The following is a 25,093-nucleotide window of genomic DNA, read 5'->3' as shown; positions in this document are numbered from 1 at the left end:
ACCCTTTAAAATTAAAGGGATTCTGTCATGATTTTTATGATGTCGTTTTTATTTCTAAATTACACTGCAAATATTTCACTTTACAATATAAAATTAAATCCTGAACTAGCAAGTGTATTTTACAATCATTTTACAATTAGTTGTAATATCGGTGTGTAGGCAGCCATCTTAGGTAATTTTGCCTGGTCATGTGCTTTCAGAAAGAGCCAGCACTTTAGGATGGATCTGCTCTGGCAGGGTGTTGTATTTCCTACTCCTGTAACTGAATGTGTCACAATAGGACCTGGATTTTACTATTGAGTTCTGTTCTGTTATCTTGTGTTTGGGAGCTGCTATCTGGTTACCTTCTCATATGTCTGTTGTTAGGCTGATAGGGGGAGGGAGGGGTGATATCACTCCAACTTGCAGTACAGCAGTAAAGAGTGACTGATGTTTATCAGAACACAAGTCACATGACTGGGTGCAGTTGGGAAACTGACAATATATCTAGCCCCATGTCAGATTCAAATTTAAATATAAAAAAATCTGTTTGCTCTTTTGAGAAACGCATTTCAGTGCAGAATTCTGCTGGAGCAGCACTATTAACTATAAAAATATTTTTCCCATGACAGTGTCTCTTTAAGCATGTCACTGTTATTATTGTAAGTCACAGGGGTCTTATATAGAATTGCCCTGTCAATCTGTTAAACAAGACATTGTCAGTTTGTCATTCAATCCCTTTACTGGTTTAACTTAACTTAGCAAATGTCAAGGTACCAAGACCGGCTTTTTGTTGGAAACTCAGCTCTTCTAGAGCGAAGAATACAATTGCACTCTCTGCACTAGAGATGCGCCACCCCTCTGGAGCGGCTCAGTAACAGTAAGTGATGGGGAACAAAGGGGACGAAATTGAGGAGCCGCCTCACGCAGCAAGGGGCACAGAATCGCTCCTGATTAAGCAAGTTAAATTATTTTGACTTTTATTTGGTATTTGGGTATTCTGCGTAACTATATGACCATTTCTCATTCCCACAGTGCTTTTAAAAAAAGCTACACGTATATGAGCTATTATTGTGAATGCTGGATAAAGGATCTTTCTGTAACTTTGATCACCATACCCTAAGTCCGTTTAAAATTATTTGAACATGTAAAAAATTCAGCAGGATTGTTTTGCCACCAATATTGATTCATGCAGCCTAGCTACCATCAAGTTTAAGTTATTGTTTTATTACTACAGAGAAAAAGGAAATCTTTTTTTTTTAAAATAAGAATTATTTGCTGAAAATGAACTCTATAGGAGATGAGCCTCCTGTAATTTGGGTCTTTCTGCATAACGGATTTCCAGATCTTTCAGTAATCTGAATTACCATAACTTAAATCTGCTAAAAATCATTTAAACATATGAAAAACTCAATAGCATTGTATTTCCACCAATATAGATTTATGCATCTTATTTGGGATCAAGTACAAGGCTCTGTTTTATTATCACAGAGAAAAATTAAATCCTTCGAAGCATTTCTGGATAAAAGATTTCATCATAAGGTATCCCATACTTGTACAGTACTACTAAATCATTAATAGACTTTAAGCTGCTCCTTTGTCTAAATGTCTAATTCTCCTTTCTGTTAGTATAGTAATTAATGCACAACATCCATAAAACATGAAATTATTGTTTTGCACATAAGAACCCAATAGGACTCTGTAATTAAAACCAGCAATGAACCTAATTACAAATGCAATTCACCCAAATCTGATTTTGTTAACAACACCAACTATTTATCAGGTATCTGCACTGTTGCTGTAATTCTGGCATTTTTATGAACTGTTTTTACCTATATTCTCTTTGGAATAAAAGGAACTGTAGTTTGCATATGCCGGAAAATGCTGATCTTGACATTGTTAGACTGTTGTCATGGCTGAATAAAGACAATAGTCCATCAAGCACATTCTAGAGTATTGATTTATTGGAAGGAGACATTTTTCTTTGTCAAATGTCAAATCAATGTACAAGACCATTCGCTCTACTAAGGAATTCTAATATTGTAGCTGGATATATCATCCAATCCAATTTTACATTTTATTAATATAGTGGACGGCCAAACACCAGCTCCCTTGCCAAAAAGAGAAAAAGAAAGGAAAGCACTGGAGCAATAAACGCAGGGAGTGCATGACAAGGAATTCCACTGGTGTCAGGAAGGATTTTTTCCCTCTTGAGTCATAATTGGCACTGGCTTCAGGCTGGGACATTTTTTGCCTTCCTCTGGATCTAAACAGTGGATATATAATAATGCATTTCAATTTTTATTTGTCACAGCAGCGACCTTGCCAGAGTCCTGCACAGGTAAGTTTAAATGAGGGAGAAAGGAGGTTCTCTCCTGTGACTGCACAGTGGGTTGATTGATACAGATGCTACTACTGCTTGTACTAGGTGACAGTCCGACTCTGACAACATAACACAGTCTACAACAATGTTTAACATTATTGTTATTGTAAAGCAGTGTTACCTGCTTGCAGAGCCGGGCCAAGCCGAGCAGGCGCCCTGCCGTCTGGGTGCACACATGCGCGCGAGCTAGATGCTCGCGTGTGTGCGAATAGGCGATTGTGTGCATACGCGAAAAGACACTTGTGCGCTGAATGATGCGCTATCGTGCATATACGAGAACAAGTGGGCGGTCGGGACTCGGCAGAGAAGGGACCAGACTAGGGTAGGAGTAAGTACATGCCTGGCGCCCCTCCACCTTTGCACCCTGGGCACGTGCCTACTCTGCCTACCCCTAGTTCCGACCCTGCCTGCTTGAGTTGTATAATTAAGTTGGTTTGATGAGGGACGGTTTATTTAGGTGCTCATGGTAAGGCACATCTGTGCCCAATAATTGGCTGCAAGTGAGACAAAGGTGCATATGTCATTTTTAAAAAAATACAGCATATTTGAAATGTGGCTAATCCAAATGCAGTAGATTACTTTCCTCCTCATCAAATGAAAAGTACTGCAAGAATCACCTTTTAAGAACTACATTAAGGGGCCTATTTATTACACCTTGAATTTTTCTGGTCAAGTTTTTAAAGGGGAAAAACTACAATTTTTAGAGAAAAAAAACTACAATTTTTAGAGGAAAAAACAAAAATTTTTAGAGATTTACTATGTTCTGAAGCTGCTACAAATCTGAAAATACTCCAGCTAAAACTTGTTGAAATCATGTAGAAGTGAATGGCTGATGGTCCCTTTAACAACTGGAACATTTTTCATACCTTCAGGACTCTCAAAAGTTTCAGGCTGTTTGACGTTAGTTTTTGGTTGATAATCCAATAAATTCAAGATGCTGAGGCGACAATTCGATAAAGTCAATTTTTCAGGCAACATTTAGAAAAAGTCACGCGATGATGATTTTTTAAATAAGGGAATTTATTGGCTCATAGTTTTTGAGCAGACAGCTAGTTTAGTTGAGTTGAGCCAATGAAATTAACTTATTTCTAAAATCATTTACTCTACAGTGTGCTGCAGTGTATTGGACTATTACTTAATTTATCAATAAACTATTGGTATGTGAAAAATTGTGCGTCAGTGTATTGGACTATTACATTTGTGACCCGTGGCAGGGTGGATTTAACACTGTTCGAGCACCTGGTCCTAAGGGACTCATCACGCAAGGTTAGAGCACTCCATTATTGTGTGGAATTATTGATAAATTAAGGAGATTCGTGTTTGGGAGTTCGGTCAAATTACTTTTTTAATTATAGTGACAAAAAGTTGAATTTTAGTAAATGCCCCCCCCCCCTAATTGTTATCATGTATTGTAGGCAAAGGCATCTTGGTTGATAAAAGGTACAGACGATCTTTAAAATTCATTGAGTAGGGAAGCTCATTAAAATAAAGCTGTAGGAATGATGAGACGTTAGAAAGACATCTGTGCAAGTGTAAACACCTGTGCACTGGGGGAATATATAAACAAATGGTACATGATGAGCAGTAAAAGCTGCCGTTCCCAAAAACAAAACATGACCTTGTGTGTCTTTGTTGTTTTTCGTGAAATAAATAAATGCAAAATATTTGAATCTGGGTTTATTTATAAGAAAATGTTTCTAGTAATCTTTCATTAACTTCCATTTTTTAAATGGAATTTTAAATTAAATTAATTTAAATTAATTTTAAATAATTAATTATATATTTAATATTTATGGTATATCTTTTAAATGGAGAGAGTTGCCATTTGCTATATACTGTATGTATATTATTATTATTATTATTAGTATTATTTAACATGTGTTTAGAAACAGCTAACATATTCTACAGTGCTGTACAAAAAATAGGTGTATACAATAAATATACAGATTAGTGATGGGCGAATTTGCGCCGTTTCGCTTCGCCGGAAAATTCGCGAATTTCGCACGAAATTCGCGAAACGGCGAAAAATTTGTGAAACGGCGCCGGCATCTCGTTTTTGACGCCGGCGCCCGTTTTTTCAAAAAAATACAATTTTGATGCCGGCGAATTTTTTCGGCGAATTTTCGCGGGCGTTTCGCGAATTTGTTCGCCTGCCACCAATCGCGCAAATTCGCCGCGAATTTGCGCCTGGCGAATAAATTCGCCCATCACTAATACAGATTACATAAAGAGGTAAATTGGGCTCTATCCAAAAGAGTTTACACATCACTTATATTCCTAGCTTTGTCAAGAACATACTCTGTAATAATTAATAGAAAAGTCCTAATATTAGTAGAAGGGTGAGTGGCCACATACAAATATTTAGTTAAATCTTAGCTAAATGCATTCATAGTATAATAAATATATGTATCTGCTGGGGGTACAGGTGTTTTCCTGTTTAGTACTGCCTTTATTCTAATCATTTATTTTGGGGTCCTATTTTTTAATAACACAATTGTACCAATATAACTCTTAAAGAAGGTAAAGAGGCAAACAAAACAACCCAGATGCTACTTTTTTAAGAAGGATGCCTTGACTGGGGACAGCAAGGAAATAAAAGCAGAATGCAACACATTGTGCTTTTTCTATTAGTTAAGGAATAATTAAGGCATCTCATTGTGATACAGAGGATTAACTAACTTTCAGCAGACCACATGGTAGAGAGGAACCACAGTGACTGGCACTGTCAGTTGGACTTGCCAACCAAAAAAAAAAGTATACATAATATACAAGTCAATATTTTGCTTATGACAAGTAACCTTCCTCATGTACGTTTAGGCAAGCCAACAAAACAGTATGTGCAGACTACAAACACTTACTTCTACTCCCAATGAGAACCCCTAGAATGGCTCCCACATTTCTAACCATTTGCCACTGGAAACATTGGGGAACAATTTTGAGCATTTTGTTGTTATGCTGCACTGGGTTAGGGTCAGAAGGTATAACATTGCTTACATTAATTAGCTGCTGTGTAGTCATAAGCGCTACCATTTAAATTCTAATAGGAGTAAGCTCTTAAGAAAGCAAAATAATACTTAGGTAAAGATACAAACTGCTCACAAACCTATAGGATGAAAACCACTGCCATATACAATAGCTTATATGATATGGACTGTTGATGAAAAAACTGATGCAATTTTTAAATGTTAATAGTAATTTTTCCTTTGCGGCATTACTGTCTTTTTAAGTAGATGAAAAACCCTGTGTGGAAATAAAGTCTCCTAACCACAGTGACAGGTTAGTTGGTTCAAGATTCAGTCTCAAGAAGCTGCACATTAATTGTAGAATTTGTAGCCTTTCTTCAGCTATGTTCTTCATGTAGGGTTGCCACCTTTCTCCCATGATCCAGGCAGGAGGCGGAAATATGATGTCAGAGGGGCAGGCCAGTGATGTTGTCAATCAAGGGAGATCCTACCTGGTTTTCCATATTCGGAAAAAGCAGGCAGACTGTCTTGATCCGGGCAGCCCTTCTGAAAACCGGTTGTCTGGGTCACATCTGGACAGATGGCAAACCTATCTTCATGCTATGTATAGTGAATAGTGATGGGTGAATAAATTCACCTGCCGCAAATTCACGCTACATTTCCACATTTCACCGCCAGCGAATAAATTTGCAAAACTCCTGCGAAAATTCACCGGCATCAAAAAATGTTGGATGCGCATCCGAAAAGTCTCTCGCATCAAAATCACCACCCGTCAACACTATTTGGATGCCCATTGATGTTAACGCTGGCATCAAAAACGGACACACATCCAAAATTGAAGCAGGCGTCAATTTTCAAGTTTCACAAATTTTTCGCTAATTTTTTAGGCGAATCAAAACGGGAGAAATTCGTCCATCACTAATAGTGAAACTAATTGGACACTAATAGATTGAAAGCATATTGCTATTAATATCTTACCGCTATGAGACACCAGCTTGAGCTGGAATTTGATGGAACAAAACTGTGAAAAAGAAATCTGAGAAATTAATTAGCAATTTGGACAAGATGCCAGATAACAAAATGCTCCAAATCACCCCTCCTGCCATCACCCTAAATCCCAAATTTATACAGCTATAGACAAAATTATGGAAACTGTCGACACCGAAAGAACTAATTTCATAGTAAGGTGTTGAGCTGGTATTTTGACAGTCCATGGGGCAGATTTACTAAAGGTTGAATTGTCGCCAGCGACTGCTTATCACACATTGCACCACTTCGACAGGTGCAAGTGCACTACGAATACGCTAATTCACTAATATGCAAAGTTTTGTCCCGGGTACCGAACGCTGGTGACTTTTCGCTATTGTTACTTCACAGTGCGAGCATTTCATAGCGAAGATGTACTAACATTCGTTTGTGCCTAGCAAAAATTCGCTAGTGATCTGGCGCTTAGGTCACTTTACATACTGCGGGTAATTTAAAGTTGTATGGACGTCTTTATTATAAATGTTGGTACAAATGCTTGAAGTTACCACTTTTTCTTATACATGTCCAGGGAACCTTAATAAAGACAAAAGAGTTAATATAATGCCCTACACTTTAGCGCACTGTAAAATGAATGTTCCATATGTTATAAAATGTCTGGAGAAAACCAGTTACACAAAAAAAACTTTGTCAGTCAAAAAAAACGCTGGCGAAAAGTTGCTAGCATTAGCCACTTCGCTCTTTAGTAAATATACCCCCATGTTCTATACTGAACTTACAAAACATAATTCAAATAATGCATTCAAATGTGTATTGAGGCATTATCCTCATTAAAAACTACAGTACATGTCTTTTGTAAACATATGACATTGTCCCTTGAAATACCTAAAGGAATACAAAATGACTATTTTCCTTCCCGGTACTGTGGAAAATTTTATTATTCACATTTCCAGTTATTGAATATCCAGTTTTAGTTGTCATTACAGCAGCTATTTTCTTTAATGTGCAAGGTTTTCTTATTAACCACATATTCATGGTTTGTGAAATCATTTATTCATGGCTGGTGGCAATCAGTTTTTAATTTTTAAAGCAATTAAACAAAATTTTTAGTTTCTTTCATATATATTAACAGGTTTTTTTCTAGCAGATTCTGCCTTCCAGTTTTTCATGAAAACTGTCATAAATGCAATTCCTCTGGTTTCCCCAAACAGCATAGCAGAGTTTCCCTACACTTCTGCCTTTTTTTCTTTGTTATGTAAAACTTGGGCTGATGAAAAGTGATTGGCGGATTTATTCGCCAGGCGCAAATTCATGATGAATTCGACGCCAGTGAATGAATTCGCAAAACGGCCATGAAAATTCGTAAATTTTTCACAGTTTCTCGAATTTCGCAGGAATTTTCTGCAAAACACCCCAAATTCGCCCATCACTTCTGGTGAAATGTTGTGTTACTATTCACACTGATTATAGTGCTCTCAACATGTGAAGGAAAATAGGGGGCTGATGTATCAACATTTCAAGTAGAATTAATTACAATGATTTTAGTTGTTTGGGCTAAAACCCAACAATTTGAATTAGAGACCAAAAAACTTTTGTAAAAGCACAAAAAAACTCTAAAATATCAAATGTAAAAATTTGGCATCAAAAAGCTGCTGAGTTCATGTTAAAGTCAACAGTCCCAGGTAAAATGTAAGTTTTTTAATGTAAGGTTTTTTTGATTTGAGTTTTTGAAATTTTTTAAAAAAATTTGAGAGCTTGAAAATGACGAGTAGATATGAATTTGATGCATTTGAGTTTTTTTTTGTTTTTTTCTATAAAGTTTTTTTAGGTTAAATTTTTTCAATAAAATAAGCAAACATTCTGATTTGTGATAAGTAGGCATCCCAATACTGTCCTACAGTGAATGTACTGTATTGTACTGTACACTGTACTACAATTTATTTTGATTCAAAACTTCCTTACAGTTTTATCGATTGACAATTACATCATATACTAACCAATGAAAATATGCCATATGGTTAGAGTCTGTAGAGATAAGCAAAGTCTGATTTAAATATTACGGGGCTTATTCATCAAAATCCGAATTTTTCTCACTATTTTCTGAAAACCACTCCAACCAAATCACTACGGACTTTTCCCACCTATTTATCAATACATTTTCATTTCTATAAAATCATGAGAAAATCTGAATTGTGTGATTTTTTTCTGATTTGTTTGCGAAAACTGTGACTTTTTCAGATTTGACACCCCAAACCTGCCTTTTTTTTTTGGATTATCGCCTTAAAACTACAAAATTATTGAATGAAACCCAGTGCAGATCAGGATATCTTTCAATTGTAAATGGGACATCTGCCATTGACTTCTACACAAACTTGGCAGGACTGAGATAGAGCACTTTTTTATTTGGACTTTTAACACTATTGGGGTTTAATAAATCAGAAAAAAATTATTTTTTTTCTACAAAAAAAATGGTGTTTTCCCCTTTAAAAGTCCAACCAGAAAATATTGGACTCTAATAAATAATCCCTTTTTTTCTATGTTAAACAAACTGAAACAAGTATGACTATATAGGAGTTTGTGTACATTTGAAACAGAATCATTCTCATGTATCTACTTGTTTGCTCTTCTCTACACAGGTAGAGCAGGAAAATAATCTGTTTATATTTAACATATAAAAGTGGCAATACAATTGTCTAAATGTTTAATGGTATAATGTTGTTTTGGGTTTCCTCAGGCTCATTTGTTAAAAATGGGGTAAATTTGCACCAGTGCCTCTGGTAACAAGTCAACAATAACCTGGATCACTCTAGAACAGTAGAATATATAATCTTATCCTTTTTCTATTTTAAGGATGGACAGATGGGGATGGCTATATAGAAATCTCAACTATGAGTCTGCTTGGATGAATCTATTACTAGCCAAATGAACAAATGAAAAGCTTGTAAGAACACAGCAGGAAACAGAGAGAAAGCAATGACCTTCTAGAACTACAGAAGGTCAACACAAGTAAGATTATCTTTTTCTTTGATTAGCAGCATATTTTAATGAGTAATGGGTCAGTGCCAAATTAATTGAATGACTGTGTGTATTTCATATGTTACAGTTTTAGCTATATGTTTCAAAAACATCATTATAGTGTCCTATGTAAGAACTAAATTAATAAATGTCAATGGTAACATCCCTAATGGATCACTGTTAGGTTTGCATGTAGTAAGAGGCTCTGTGATTTACAATATTAATTCAGAATGACCCAAAAGAACTTGGCTTTGAAAACTGATTTTTGAATTTAGACATATGGACAAAAAGGTTTACTCTACACAACAATCCTCATAATGTTCTTGCTGTCACATACATGTATATACAAATTCAGTCAAATGTCAGACACCTTCCGTGACCTTGACAATTACCAAATCGAAATCTGGAAAAACTAGTGCAAAATAGATGTTTTTCTTAAACATGGTCAAGTATCCAAAATACACTTTTCAGTATCTTCATGCAACATTCCAAAAATGACTGAAGCTGTTTTAAAAGGAAAGTAAAGTCTAAAATAGAATAAGGCTAGAAATGCTGTATTTTGTATATTAGACATAAGCATGAACTTACTGCACCACAAGCCTAATCAAACAAATAATTTATGCTTTCAAAGTTGGACACAGGGAGTCACCATCTTATAACTTTGTTAAACATCTTTGCAAGACCAAGACTACGTACATGCTCATTGTGGTGTGGGCTGCTTAGGGATCGTCATAACAGGGAAACAAACAAAGCTGCTTGAGTTCTGCATGGCTGGAAATTAAGGCCGGGCTCCGTTCATAAGTATGATTGTTTCCCTGCAGAGCAGTTAGAGACCGTCTGACAATTCCTATCCACAGCAGTAAATGAAGGAAGAATTTCACTGCATACAGTCAGGTTTCTTATAAAAATGGTACACATTTTTTAATTAAAGTAAATTGGAGATAGATTTCTTTTTCATTAAAGAAAGTAAAATGGGGTTTTATTTTTTTGCCTTTACATGCCCTTTAAAGGCGAAGGGCAACCCTGCTCTTTATTAAGTAGTCAATACTAAGATATTTTTAGGTATCTATAGTTCTTGTCCATTCCATATCAGCATTACAAACGGGAGACTCCTCCCATCCCCACCCATAGACCAGACCGTCCCTCCCTCAATGTATAAGGGGATCATATAATAATCTCTCTAATGCTTTATTTATCAGTAGGTCTTTGCAGCTGACACGAGGTCACCCCTTCGGATTAGAGGAAAGGAGGTTCTGCCTAAATAGCCGGAAGGGATTTTTTACATTGAGTGCTGTGAAGGTGTGGAATGATCTCCGTGAATCAGTTATACAGGCTGATAGCTTTAAAAAGGGTTTGGATGACTTTTTAACAAGTGAGGGAATACAGGGTTATATAAGATAGCTCATAGTACAAGTTGATCAAGGGCTAGTCCGATTGCCATCTTGGAGTCAGGAAGAAATTGTTTCCCCCTCTGTGGCAAATTGGAGAGGCTTCAAATGCTTCAAAGGGCAGGATAAAATAGGATTAAAATGTTGAACTTGATGGATGTGTGTCTTTTTTTAACCTAATTTACTATGTTACTATGTAAATACCCCCAGAACTCATAGCAGAATGGCACAGAGATTATTTCATCTATAAATACCCCAGAATGCATAGCTGGATGGCACAGAGATTATTTCTTATATAAATACCCCCAGGACTCATAGCAGGATGGCACAAATATTGTTTCATTCATAAATACCCCAGAAGGGATAGCACAATGGCACAGAGATTATTTCATATCTAAATATCCTAGAACTCATAGCAGGATGGCACAGATATAATTTCATGTATAAATACCTCCAGACCTCATAGCAGGATGGCACAAATATTGTTTCATTCATAAATACCCCAGAACTCATAGCAAATAGTAGGATTGCACAGCGACAATTTCTGGTAAGACAAGCAAAGGGTTAATGGTGTCACAAGTGGGAGAAATGGAGGAGAACCAGACCCCTGTAAGAAGCTTGTGATAAGGGAACAGTGGAGGAAATGAAGCGACTGTTTATATAAAACCATTAGGCAGTAATGAAAGAGACTCACAAATTTTTACCGGCTGGCCACAATTCTCTCAGCACATAGTAGGAGTGGGAGGGGGAGAGGGGGAATCTACGGTGCACACAGTACTGCCATCCTGTCTTCTAATTTCCCGAGTCAAGATCCCACTGGAGATGTGAACAGAAAACCAAATGCCTTTTTCTCTGAGCTGTCATTGGCTGTTTGGCTTTTCAAAGGAACAAGGAACAGGCAATTGATTGGTAATTTGATTCTACATAACTATCTGTGCACACATGCACAGACCCCATCCCCTTGACTGTTACCGGTTTTGCCAATAAAGCCAGCAGGGCAGTCAACACAAACATGATTTTAATCATGTTGGCAGAGGTGGTCTTTATGATGATCACACAGGGAACACTCAGCACAGCAACTTGTGAGAAGATTTACTTGTGAATTCCTCAGAGATAACACAGAGCACATTTAACAGTGTAGAAAACCAAGGAGAATAAAAATGGTGGCAGGAAGGGTTAGCAGAAACAAGAGAGTGCAGTAATACAACAGCATAGATCATGGGTCCCCAACCTTTTTTACCCGTGAGCCACATTCAATTGTGAAAAGAGTTGGGGAGCAACACAAGCATGACAAATGTTCCTGGGATGCCAAATGAGGGCTGTGATTGGGAAAATTGGTATACTTACCATCGAAATTTTCCTTTCCATTAGTCCGTAAGGCAGCACATCAAGGGTTAATATCCCATGCCTCCTGGTAGGACAGGTAGTAAATAGTTAAACACAGCCTTTAAACCCCACAGAAAGCCCCTCCCACTCATGTTATTTTACTAGCTCCTTTCTTATATAAACACACACACTCAATGCTTAAATATATTTATTAGGGTAGGGTATGTTTGTGCTGCCTTACGGACTAATGGAAAGGAAAATTTCGATGGTAAGTATACCAATTTTCCCATTCCATTACGTCCTACAGGCAGCACATCAAGGGAATTTACTAGCTTCCCTAATTTGGGAGGGACATTATTAGTTTCTTTACTGCACCGCTTGGAGTACTTTGCTACCAAAGGCTGTATCTTGCATGGAAAGGATGTCAAGTTTGTAGTGCTTTGCAAACGTATGAAGGTTGGACCAAGTAGCCGCTTTACATATCTCTTGTGGTGAAGCATAAGCTCTCTCTGCCCATGAGGTTGCCATTCCTCTTGTTGAATGAGCTTTTAATATTTCTGGTGGACTTTTATCATCTAGCTCATAGCACAACAGAATTGCTTGTTTAATCCATCTTGCAATTGTTGCTTTTGAAGCTTTTTTCCCTTTGTTCTTTCCACTGAACAGGATAAAAAGATGATCAGACTTTCTGAAAACTTTTGTCTTGTCTAAGTAGACTAGTAAACATCTTTTTAAGTCCAGCCTATGTAAATTTTCTTGCATCTCATTTTCGGGTTCTGCACAAAAAGTAGGTAGATTTATCTCAGCATTAACACACCAAGATGTGGGCACTTTAGGTACAAAATCTGGTAGGGTTCTCAAACATACTTTATCTTGACAGAATCTGATATATGGTTCTGTTGCTCCCAAAGCTTGTATCTCACCAACTCTTCTAGCCGAAGTTATTGCTGTCAAAAACACCGCCTTAAGAGTCAACATTTTCAACTCTACTTGATCTAATGGTTCAAACGGTATTCCACAAAATTTGTTCAATACAAGATTTAGGTCCCAGGGAGGAACATATGATTTTGTACGAGGTCTTAACCGAGACACTGCTTTGAAAAACCTCATTATCAAGGTATTTGCCGACAGTTTTAAACTTAAATACACTGACAAAGCAGATACTTGCACCTTCAGAGTACTGGGCTGTAGACCTTTTTCAAACCCTTCTTGTAAAAACTGAAGTATTTGAGGTATTGTTGTTTGTAATGGATTTAATTCTTTTTGAACACACCAGGAATTGTATCTTTTCCAAATTCTCTCATAGGTACTGGATGTCGACTTCTTCCTGGCTAACAACATTATCTCCACCACCTCCTGCGACAGTCCTTGCTCTAGCAATGTCGCGCGTTCAGTAACCAAGCCGTTAACTTGAGTTTGCTGAGATCTGGGAAATATATTCCCTTCTGTGCAATCAGATCTGGCTTCAATGGTAGTATCCAATAGTTCCCCTTCGAAAGGTTCAGTAGCTCTGGAAACCAAGCTCTCCTGGGCCACCCCGGTAATATGGCTATTACCTTTGCTTGGTCCCTTTTCACTTTCTTTAGTACCCTCTGTATCATTGGAACTGGAGGGAATATGTATGCTAGTCGGTGATCCCAGTTTATTGAGAACGCATCCAAATGTGTCGGTCTGTCTTTTCTGTAAATCGAACAGAACTTCTTGCATTTGGTATTTTGTCTGGTTGCCATCAGATCTATCTGCGGATAACCCCATCTCTTCACTATTTGACAGAAAGTCTCCTGATTCAGGGACCACTCGCCTGGCATGATTGTCTGTCGGCTGAGCCTGTCTGCCCATTTGTTGTTCACTCCCCTGATGTGTAAAGCTGATATATGAATCAGTTTCATTTGGGCCCACTTCATTATTTTCACACATAGTTTGATCAATTTCTTCGATCTGGTACCACCTTGGTGATTTATATAGGAAACTACAGCAATATTGTCCGATTGAATTAGGACATTGTTGTTGCTGATCTCTTTCTGAAATTCTTTCAGAGCTCTCCACACTGCTTTCAACTCTCTGTAATTCGAGGATGTTTTCCTCTCGTGTGGAGACCATAGACCTTGTGCCGAAAGATTCCCCATATGGGCTCCCCATCCTCGTAAGGATGCATCCGTGGTTACCACCACTGGAGGGGGAAGATGAAAAGATAAGCCTTTGTTGAGGTTGCAAATCTTTGTCCACCATCTCAAAGATTTCTTCAGGCTGATTGACACTTTCATCAATCTGTCCAAGCCTGAATTCTTCCGATTCCATGCCATCAGTATTTCGTTTTGAAAACATCTCATCCGTGCTCTTGCCCACGGAACTGCTTCTATTGCCGCCGTCATGTGTCCCAGGACTCTCATTGCCTGACGAATCGGACTTACTTTGGTCTGAATCAATTGTTGAGTTTCTTGAATCAACTTTTGTATCTTTTCTTTTGGAAGAATTATTTTCCGTCTGAATGAATCCACGATTAAACCCAGAAATTTTACACAAGTGGATGGTTGAAGATTTGACTTTTGTTTGTTTATAATCCATCCATGTTTTTCCAGAAAATATATAGTTTGTTCCAGATGGTCTTCTATTTCTTCTAGACTTGACGCCTTTAGAAACCAGTCGTCTAGATAAGGCACAATATATATCCCTCTTTTTCTGAGAGCTGCTGCTAGGACCACAACTACTTTGGTAAAAACCCTTGGCGCCGAGGTTATTCCAAATGGCAGAGCTCTGAACTGCAGATGTCTTAACTTGCCTCTGATCTTCACCGCCACTCTGAGGAATTTTCTGCTGTTGTGATGAATCGGAACATGCAGATAAGCATCTTTCAAGTCTATTGTGGCCATCAAATCCCCTTTGTTGATGATACTGTACACTGACTTGATCGATTCCATTCTGAACTTTTCCTTTTGGATATATTTGTTTAAATATCTGAGATCTATTACTAATCTCATTTTTCCCCCTTGTTTTGGGACAAGAAACATTCTTGAGTAGATTCCTTGCTTCCATTCGTGTGCAGGAACTTCTTCTAACACCTTCATCTCTATAAATTCTTCCACAGCTCTCTGCAAATTTTCTTCTTCTTGCGCTGACTGTAAGAATCTGCTTATTGGACGATGACAAAATTTTATCTGATATCCTTCTCTTATTATCTTCAGTACCCATTCGTCTGTTGTCGATCTCTCCCATTGGTCGTAAAAAAGAGAAAGTCTGCCCCCTACTTTTTTGCAAAAGGGCCTGGCGTCAGAAACCCAGCTTTCTGTTCTTGCCATCTTTGGCTTTGGATTGTGTTCTATTATTTCGGTCATATTCATTGACTTTATACTGTCTTGGTCTTCTGAAGAAATCTCTATTTCTTGCTGCATATCTTGGTTGTTTTGCTCTGGGTGAACGACTTCTGGACTTGTGACGAAAAAATGGTCTTTTAAAACTTTTTGGTCTGTCTTGTGGTAATGTTTTTGCCTTTTCCCCTTGGAGACTCTCGATCAATGAATCCAACTTGGTTCCAAATAACCTTCCTGCTTCAAAGGGAAGTGAACATAGACTGTTTTTTGATGTTACGTCTGCTTTCCAAGCTTTCACCCACAGAGCCCTACGGCCCACTGCTGACAATGCCATGAGTCTTGCTGATAATTTTACCATTTCTACAGCAGAATCACAGAGAAAATCTGTGGCCAATTTAATATATTTAAATGAGTCTAATATCTCATCTCTTGATACACCTGAATCAATATCTTCCTCAATATTGTTAATCCAGCACTTCAGTGTTCTTGAGACTGACACTGAAGCAATTGCAGGTTTTGCCACTGCTGCTGCTGTTATATGTGACCTTCTGAGCGATGTATCTGCCCTTCTGTCCATTGGATCTTTCAGCCCTGCTGTGTCTTCCACTGGAATTATTGTTCTTTTTGATAATCTAGCGATAGAAATATCCACTTTAGGAGGTTCTTCCCAAGATACTATATCTTGCTTATGTAATAAAAACATTTGTTTAAATCTTCTGGACAATTCTGGCCTCCTGGTAGGATCTTTCCAATCCGCTTCCATCATCTCCTTAATCACTGGATTGACAGGAAATGTATCGGCTCTTTGTTTAGAGAAAAACAGCAGTGAATCTTTAGAAGTACTTTGTTCTTTCTTTTTGTCTTGATCCTCCACTACTTTATTTACAGCTCTAATCAGCTTTTGGGTTTTGTCTGTCGGAAAAAGAAATACACCTTTGCTTTTTTCTTTTTTCCCAGATGAAACGGAAGAAGATGAAGATAATTCGCCAGATTCTGAGTCCCCTGATACTTGATCCAAAATTATCAAATCATCATTATTATCTGATGTAGAAGGACCCACAGCTTGTTTCATCTGGCAATGGTTGTTCGCATGCTGCACATAATCTATGATTCATTTTTTGATGACGCTTGGATGGTGACTTAGACATCTAAAATGAATATATATGTGTATATATATTAATATATATATATATATCTTAATGCGCATTTACAGGGAATAGATAACATAAGTATATATGTGCATACCTTTCCCTTTTCCTGCAGAGCCTCCAGCCTGGTAGCATCCAGCCAATTTTTCTCCTTTCAGACCTCTGAAGTAGAGAAGGAGTACTTTCTCAGTATGTGTGCCCCAAATACTTTCTTTTGGCGTTCGCGCCATTCCGGCGCGTGTAACCGGAAGTGACGTCATTGCGCGTCATACCCGGAAGTGAAGCTCTCCTCACCCGCTCCGCTCCGGTACAATCTGCTGATGCGCAATGGATATGCGCATAACATCCCATTCCTCTGCACTTGCAATATGCGCGCCCATAGCCTGTTTCCACAGCTATACATTTGGACCGCATTTTTGCCCAGGGGTAAAAACCCCCCCTCCGCTTACCCTCAGGTAGCTTTGGAACGGCCTTCAAGTCCCTCAGGACCTGGTTCTTGATCCTCTTCGCTACCTATCCCAGGTAGGACAGGAAAAAAAACATGAGTGGGAGGGGCTTTCTGTGGGGTTTAAAGGCTGTGTTTAACTATTTACTACCTGTCCTACCAGGAGGCATGGGATATTAACCCTTGATGTGCTGCCTGTAGGACGTAATGGAATGGATATTTGTTAGCCCCTGTGTGGACTGGCAACCTAAAGGAGACTCTATTTAGGCAGTACACCTGTTTTTTATACAACCAAAACTTGCCTCCAAGCCAAGAATTAAAAAAATAAGTACTTGCTCTAAGGCCACTGGGAGTAACAACCAAGGGGGTGAAGAGTAGCATTTTGCTTACGAGCCACTGGTTGGGGATCACTGGCATAGATCATTGCAAACACCCATTAACAATATTCACAGCACCATCTTGTGACCATTTAGTGCAGCACACAAAGTATAAGCATGAGCGCTGTTGCATATATTCCAACACATCATACAAACAAGAAAATTGCATTTTTTCTATGCGGTATGTGCATGGTTAATTTTATGCAAATTAGGGTATGGCTTTTGTTTGGGATTCATTCAATTCAGACGAACTTGGTGCATGCCTACAATTAAGTATGGGCTTGGATAGCTGATAAGATATGTCAGATGTGGTATTTTCTCTTCTGGCGTTTTTTCATCAGCTCAAAAATACCACCTAACAATTAGGGACACATTTACTTAGCTCGAGTGAAGGATTAGAAGGAAAAAAACGTTGAATGTTTTTTTTGGCTACTTCGACCATCGAATTGGCTACTTCGACTTTGAATCAAATGATTCGAACTAAAAACCGTTCGACTATTCGACCATTCGATAGTCGAAGTACTGTCTCTTTAAAAAAAACTTCGACCACCTATTTCGCAACCTAAAACCTACCGAGGTACAATGTTAGCCTATGGGGAAGAAAAATCGTTCGATCGATGGATTAAAATCGTTCGAATTGTTCGATTCGAAGGATTTAATCGTTCGATCTAAAGATTTTTCCTACGATCGTTCGAACAAACGAATTGCGGTAAATATATTGCAGCGAATATCGAAGTTGAAGGATTTTACTTAGACGGCTGAATATCGAGAGTAGTGATGGGCGAATTTGCGCCGAAAAATTCGCGAAATCGCGCCGGCGCCCGTTTTTCGAGAAAACTTTTTTTGACGCTGACGAATTTTCGCGGGCGTTTGGCGAATTTATTCGCTGGCGGCGAATCGCGCAAATTCGCCGCAAATTCGCCCATCACTAATCGATATTCGACCAATAGTAAATGTGCCCCTTAATGTCATTGATTTGTTACTGCATAAATGGGGCCTACATTTAGGCTATTTTTATTCCATTAGAATTACAAATGCCCAAATTTAGTTCTTTTTTGATGATGATCATCCAGTCTGTGAAATGAGTAAGCTTAAAGTTTTATAAAAATTCAAAAAAATCAACTATATAAAGTAGATATACAAACAGGGTCAAAAACATAGTTTGTATCCCTGGCTCTATGATACACATGGCTTAATACACTCTAACTATGTAATACCAAACATGGTATCAGGGGCGTTTCTGGGGTTTGCATTCTTTAAGGTCTGAATGCTGATGGGAACATGCACAGTTGAAGCTGATTCCTGGCTAGGCCCAACTTCGCATGCTCCCACAAACTTTGTGACCCAAAAGAATGCGAATGTCCAGAATATGACGCCCGGGAACTCCGCTGAACTGCTCTGCAGTTTAAGGTCAGGGTTTTTGTTCAGGGGCTTCACACACAGTGCGGAGAGGGGGTGTTGGCAGGAAGTTAATGGGGCTTTTATTACAAGGGGGTTTAGTTCTCCTTTAACTTATCAGGAGCAGCTCTTTGCTGCCCTTGGTAACCTGCCGGCTGCTGTGGTCTGAGGCAAGTTTCTCAACTAGCCTCATTGCATCAGCTCCCATGCATGGTCTAACAAAACACTGCACGGTAGATGTCTGGATTTCAGAACCTTATATATTAAGGGAGGTAGCATAGGTTGAAGCTGGTAGAGCAGTTATTTTCCCTTCTGCTTTACTAAACCCTATGTCCAGGGATATGACTTGTGTTCATATATTCAAGCATCATTCAGGACTAGTGATGAGCAAAATTTTTCACCAGGTGTCACATGTAAAATGCTGATAGACTCCAGTGCATTGTACACTGAAAATGTTTCATGAAAAAAAAAGTTGCATGTCACCATGACCATTGATTTTAATGAATTTTCGGAAATTTTCACCTTTTTACAAAGTTGTGGCAACTCTAAATGGATTCGCTCATCACTATTTAAGAACTTTATTTTGTGCTTCATACAATCGGATATATGCCTCTGAGGAAGCTGTTAGGACCATCGAAACTCGTCAGGCGAAGGGGACGTCACATGCAGGAAATACCACGAGGAGGATCCAAAAAAGCCGGCAGGATTACTCTCTGGAATATTATAGCGACCAGGTTGAACTATATGCAATTGACCCAAAAGAATGTAATGTGAGTGCAATTGTTTTGTAAATAAAATAGTATTAAACTATTTTAGATTTTGTTTCCATTTGGAGTCGGAAGACATCTCTGCGGTTGGAGGGGGATCTGTGTGAGGAATCATTACATGCGCCATATCAAACCATCGGCATTTTGGCCAACTGGTGGACGTGTTCTGGTCTAAACACAGAAATATTTATTAGCACTAATTTGAAAACCTTATCTTGATTCTGTATGTGATCTCAAAAGAAGAAAAGTAGACACTTCTGCTAAAACCTGAGCATGGCGCCCCATGTGATTGAACATATTACACCATATTTGTTTCTAATTTCTGTTGCCAGAGGCACTGATCTTTTTTTGTATTTGGAGACTTTTTGTGCAGCCTAGAGACTGGAAGGAGACCAGCAAGAACCAAAAACCTGAAGGATTAATTTTCCTAATCACTTATTGTTTTAATCTGATATATCTATTGTTACATCCCTATTGTCACACACAGTGCCTGCTTCCTGCCTATACACCCTGCACTTACTTTTCTACCTCCTGTTCCTTCCAAAAAATGTACTCAATCCTGTCCTTATTCAATTCCCGAGTCATGGCTAGGGTTGCCACCTTTTGCTAGTTTTTTTACCAGCTGGTGGGTGGGCGGGTTCAAAAAGGGGTGGGTGTGACGTCAAAGGGGGCGGGGTTGTGCATAAAAGGGGCGGGCCAGGACAAAAACGGAGGAAAATGGTAAGTTTACAGGGGATTGGGGGCAGGCCGAGGGGTCTTTTTAAGGGTATTACAAATTTACCGGCAGCTACATTGCCGGTAAATTTGTAATACCGGCCCCGGCCTTGGCAGGTGTTTTACCAGCTAGGCCGGTAAAATACCGGTCGGGTGGCAACCTTAGTCATGGCCCTATCACTATAACTGTCCCAGGGCCGTTCTAAGGGCTCACTTTATGGTAGATTTCATAAAACTATAGAAAGTAACCTTGGAGTAAATAAACTTTTGTTGTTCCGTTTTAATTAGGATACAGTGTTCACTGTGCAACTTTCTATACAAGTCTCTCTGGCCAGATGCCTGGTTTTCAGTGTTCAGTTAGCAGTACTGCTGACTACAATGAAAATGCATATACTACAAGGGAATAGCAGATAGGAAAACATTATGGGTCAGCGGATCAGAAAAACATTATTAAGAAGTCATCTTTTGTTAGCCTGAAGCTTTATGTCACTAAAGCTTTAGTAACAGCTGTTTTTGGCGTGATATCAGGGTGTATACAATATAGGAACTATTGTTTAAGTGTTTTTATTATTTCAATATAGCTAATGGCATTCAGCCTAAAGTCATTATTTATGAAGTTACCAGCTGCAATTATTTGGGAACTAAGAATGATTTCAGTTGTCTGTATTGTTATGTATGCCATTAAAACTGAAAAAGCATAGACAAGGGAATTGATCTGTACCTCATCAAGTGGAAGCATTTATTGGATTGTAGCTGCCCTTGTACTTCATTACATTCACTGCTACATTTTTATTTATTTAAATTTTTTACAGTTTTGCAATACTGATTTCTTACAAGGTTTGTTATTACTGTATCCTTCGTTTACGGACATCATTTATTCCTTTAGAATTTTTTCTGAACTTAGTTCTCCTGACTAGCATGTAGAACTCCATACTTACTCCTTTTATTGATCTTTTGTATTTTTAATTCTTACCCTGGCTGCCAGTGAAACACCTAAATACATAGATATTAATAAGGTAATTAGTAGATAAGTAGGTAAGTAGATTTACATCTTTTATATAAGCCCAACATTCATCATTACTGAAAATTGAAACAGAAGTGTTGGTTTACTATGGATACTGGATTCAATATTCAAGCTGAAACCCATACAATCTATACTTGAGTTGTGTGTCTTTGCTAGAGTGAAAATCTAATGCAAGGTCCAGAATGCAAAATTCATAAGTGCAAGGGAGCATTGCTCTGGAACATGCATACGTGAATTCTGAGGCTTCAACACATTATAGTGCAACTAAATTACTGAAAACATAATTTTCTATTTATTCTGAACCTTCACTTGAAGGCACACACAGAGCTTAAAAGGTGTGCACAAAGATAATTTTCACAAGGGATCAAAAAAAAAAAACAGGGAACATTGCTTCGGGGCACCTTTTATTTATTGGTGCACATTTATTATGTCTCCTAAATAATGCATACATTCAGGTTAGGATGTTAACGTTTTGCATAAAAGATTTGACTAAACTGAATAACTAGGCAGTGATTGGTAAATGAGATTCAGATTGAAAAATGCAAGGTTATGCACTTGGAAAAAAAAACCATAAATGCTAGTTATACACATAAGGGCTTATTTATCAAAAATCTAATTTGTAAGGTTTGCGAGGTTTTTTCTACTTCGAATAAACTCATAATTTAATAAAATGTATATGTTTGCTTATTTATGAAAAAAACAGAAGGTAAAAAAATCATGAACAAAACTTGAATTTTTAAAGTTTATTAACTTAAAAAACTAGAATTTGTGATTAGAAACTTGAAAATCTGGAATAAAAAAAATGGCTTGAATATTGCCTAGGACAATTTTCATTGACCGCTACATGAACTTGCCAGCTTTTAGATGCCCTTTTTTTTACATTTGAGGTTTTTTTTTGCTTAATAAATACCAGATATTCAAGGTTTTGAAAATATAATTCAAATTTGTGAGTATTTGTGCAAAATAATCGAATCGAATTAAATCATGTCAAAAATTCATATTTGAACCTTGTTTATTCCCCCCCCCATAAGGACATATTTATCGCTAACTAAGTGTAATCGTTAGAGTTCACCATTTGCTAAATACACTTCTAAAATCCCATAGGAATGAATCGAAAGTGGGTGAGTTGTTATCTCACATATTGATAAATCTGCCCCAAAGCAAAGTGTGTGGAATGTCACCTTCATTGGGAAAGATTTTGTTTTTGTGGACGACAAACTGTACAACATTGTTTGTCTTCTAAAGCTAATAAAGTACTTTCTTGCATAAAAAGTGCAGTGACTCAAAGGAGTAAAAGATAATTTTGTCTCTTTATACATTTCAGGTAATGCCTCAGCTTGAGACAGATTTATTCTAATGGGAGATTAGAGCTTATCACAGAAATCAGAAACACTCACCCACTTTCTATTAATTCTTATATTATTTTTAGAATTCTATTTATCAGTGTATGAAAGTTAAAAAAAAATCCCTTAAGAATAAATAGAAAGTGGGTTCATTTTTTATGGTGAGTCTTATCTCACATTTTGATAAATCTGCCATCTTGAGTATAGATTGCATTTTGGGCCAATTCATTCAAAGGATATTCATGAGCGGGAAAGAGTGCAGAGATGTGCAACTAATATGTTAAAATCAATGGAACAATTTGACTATTACAGTTGGGGTTGTTTTGGAGAAAAGCAGCTTGCAAGGAGATAGGACCACTCCTTATAATTTTGTTAAAAAACATTATAGGCAGGGGATATTTTTCACATAGAAAAGAACCAGGTCCACCCTTTAGACCAGAGTACAGAATATCCATTTCAAGCAAATCACAATATCCAGGGCCATAGTAATCTGTATTTATAGGTCTCTATAGATAAGTATATATTTATAAACACACAAGATTTTGGAAGGCTTGACGTTCGCAGATTATTGTCTTTTTTTTTTAACTTTTTAACTCTTTTTCTTCATTATATTTTCTTCTCATGTTAAAGGAAAACTATACCCCAAAAATGAATACTTAAGCAACAGATAGTTTATATCAAATTGAATGACATATTAAAGAATCTTACCAAACTGGAATATATATTTACATAAATATTGCCCTTTTACATCTCTTGCCTTGAACCACCATTTCGTGACTCTATCTGTGCTGCCTCAGAGATCACCTGACCAGAAATACTACAACACTAACTGTAACAGGAAGAAGTGAGGAAGCAAAAGGCAGAACTCTGTCTGTTAATTGGCTCATGTGACCTTACATGTGGTTTGTATGTGTACACAGTGAATCTTACGATCTCAGGGGCGGCCCTTATTTTTTAAAATGGCAATTTTCTATTTATGATTACCCAATGGCACATACTACTAAAAAAGAATATTATTATGATAATGGTTCATTTACATGAAGCAGGGTTTTACACATGAGCTGTTTTACTCAGTATCTTTTAATAGAGACCTACATTGTTTGGGGGGGTATAGTTTTCCTTTAAGGGAAAATATAGCCCCCATTTTGAAATAAACTCGTTGTTAAGCTTATGTAGAAGAACTGAATAAACACTATCTGAACCTCCACAAATATACCTTTTTTGCACAAACACACCTGATAGACTGAAAGGAAACTACAGTAGTCTGCCTGTACTACAAGAATCAGCACCTTTTCTAAGTGGGGCTTATTTATAACGTTTCAGCAGCACAGAATGATTCACACATATATTTGCCCTGCACATATTTTTTTATTCATAAAGCTGGATAAAAGTAATGTATTTAATGTGCAAATAGAATTGCAAATTTTTATTTGCACTGTGAATGTCCATAAGAGCTTTTTAAATATGGCATAATCGCAAATTGTCAATATTTATGCACACACTCTGCATTTAACTTACGCCACGATTATGGTGGTAGAGAAAATATTCGCAAAACTGTTTTTTGTAAATTGTGAATTTACATTGCTGTCAATTAGTGATGAGCGAATCTGTGCCATTTCGCTTCACCAAAAAATGCAAATTTACAGCGAAATTCACGAAATGCGTAAAATTCACAAAACAGATTGAAGTCAGTGGGCGTCAAAATAATTCTGACTTAAGCAACAATTTTTATACGTGCGACTATTTGGTCCAAATGCATGAAAGTCAATGGAGCGTCCGAATAATTTTGCTTGAATTTTGATCTAACTGTCACTGCAGTTTCGTGAATTCATTTGGTTGCGGCGAAACTTGAAAATTCCCTGCAAATTTGTGTCTGCCAAATTTATTCACCCATCACTACTGTTAATGCAATTTCCACATAAAATGACCCCTCACTGTGGCCACACTGGGACTTGACATCCCTCTTCTTTCCAGGAAATCTCTGCACGACCCACTATGGAAAACATGGGATTTCAAGTTCCAGAACCATCACTTTACAATAAAACAAGATGAGGGAGCCTAAAGGATGTTGGGAAATCGTTTAGCAGAGTAACATTTTGTTTCTACATAAGCCCAACTTAATTTAGTTCATATAAAAAAAACTGGGGTATATTTTTCCATCATTGCAAAATCTCTACTTTTTTTACATTTTCATTAGCATTGGTTTTTTTACAGCTATCAAGTTTATACATGTTAGTATTTTAATGTAAGTTAAAGAAATGCTGAAAGCCTTTATAAACTGTATTGCTTTTCTGACTGTCTGACAACTCAATTCCCGCTAGTATAAACTGAAGACTTTGCTAAGATCAACCTCTGACCATAATTCATCATCTTCTCTGAGTAGGTCAACAAGTACTTTATCACCCTCCTTCTAATATTTACTTGACATGATAGACATGAACTTCCTTTTTTTTTCAGCTTGGCATTTTATTCTTTTTATTTTATTCTTCAGGACTAACATTTTTATTATTATTTAGGGACCCATTTATTTA

General features: G+C 37.5%; 1 protein-coding gene across 1 annotated transcript in view; it reads left to right on the top strand.

Moving 5' to 3' along the window:
- The window catches only part of lrfn3.S (leucine rich repeat and fibronectin type III domain containing 3 S homeolog), a 314,470-nt gene that overhangs the window by 141,068 nt on the left and 148,309 nt on the right, over positions 1 to 25,093 (top strand). The window contains exon 2 of the mRNA XM_018233277.2: positions 9,160 to 9,315. The gene's annotated coding sequence lies outside the window, so the exon portion shown is untranslated. The remainder of the gene's footprint in view (positions 1 to 9,159; positions 9,316 to 25,093) is intronic.

Source organism: Xenopus laevis, chromosome 8S, assembly GCF_017654675.1.
Source record: "Xenopus laevis strain J_2021 chromosome 8S, Xenopus_laevis_v10.1, whole genome shotgun sequence".
NCBI classification, from domain to species: Eukaryota; Metazoa; Chordata; class Amphibia; order Anura; family Pipidae; genus Xenopus; species Xenopus laevis.
The sequence above is the reverse complement of the archived record's forward strand: the minus strand, read 5'-3'. Positions and strand labels throughout refer to the sequence as shown.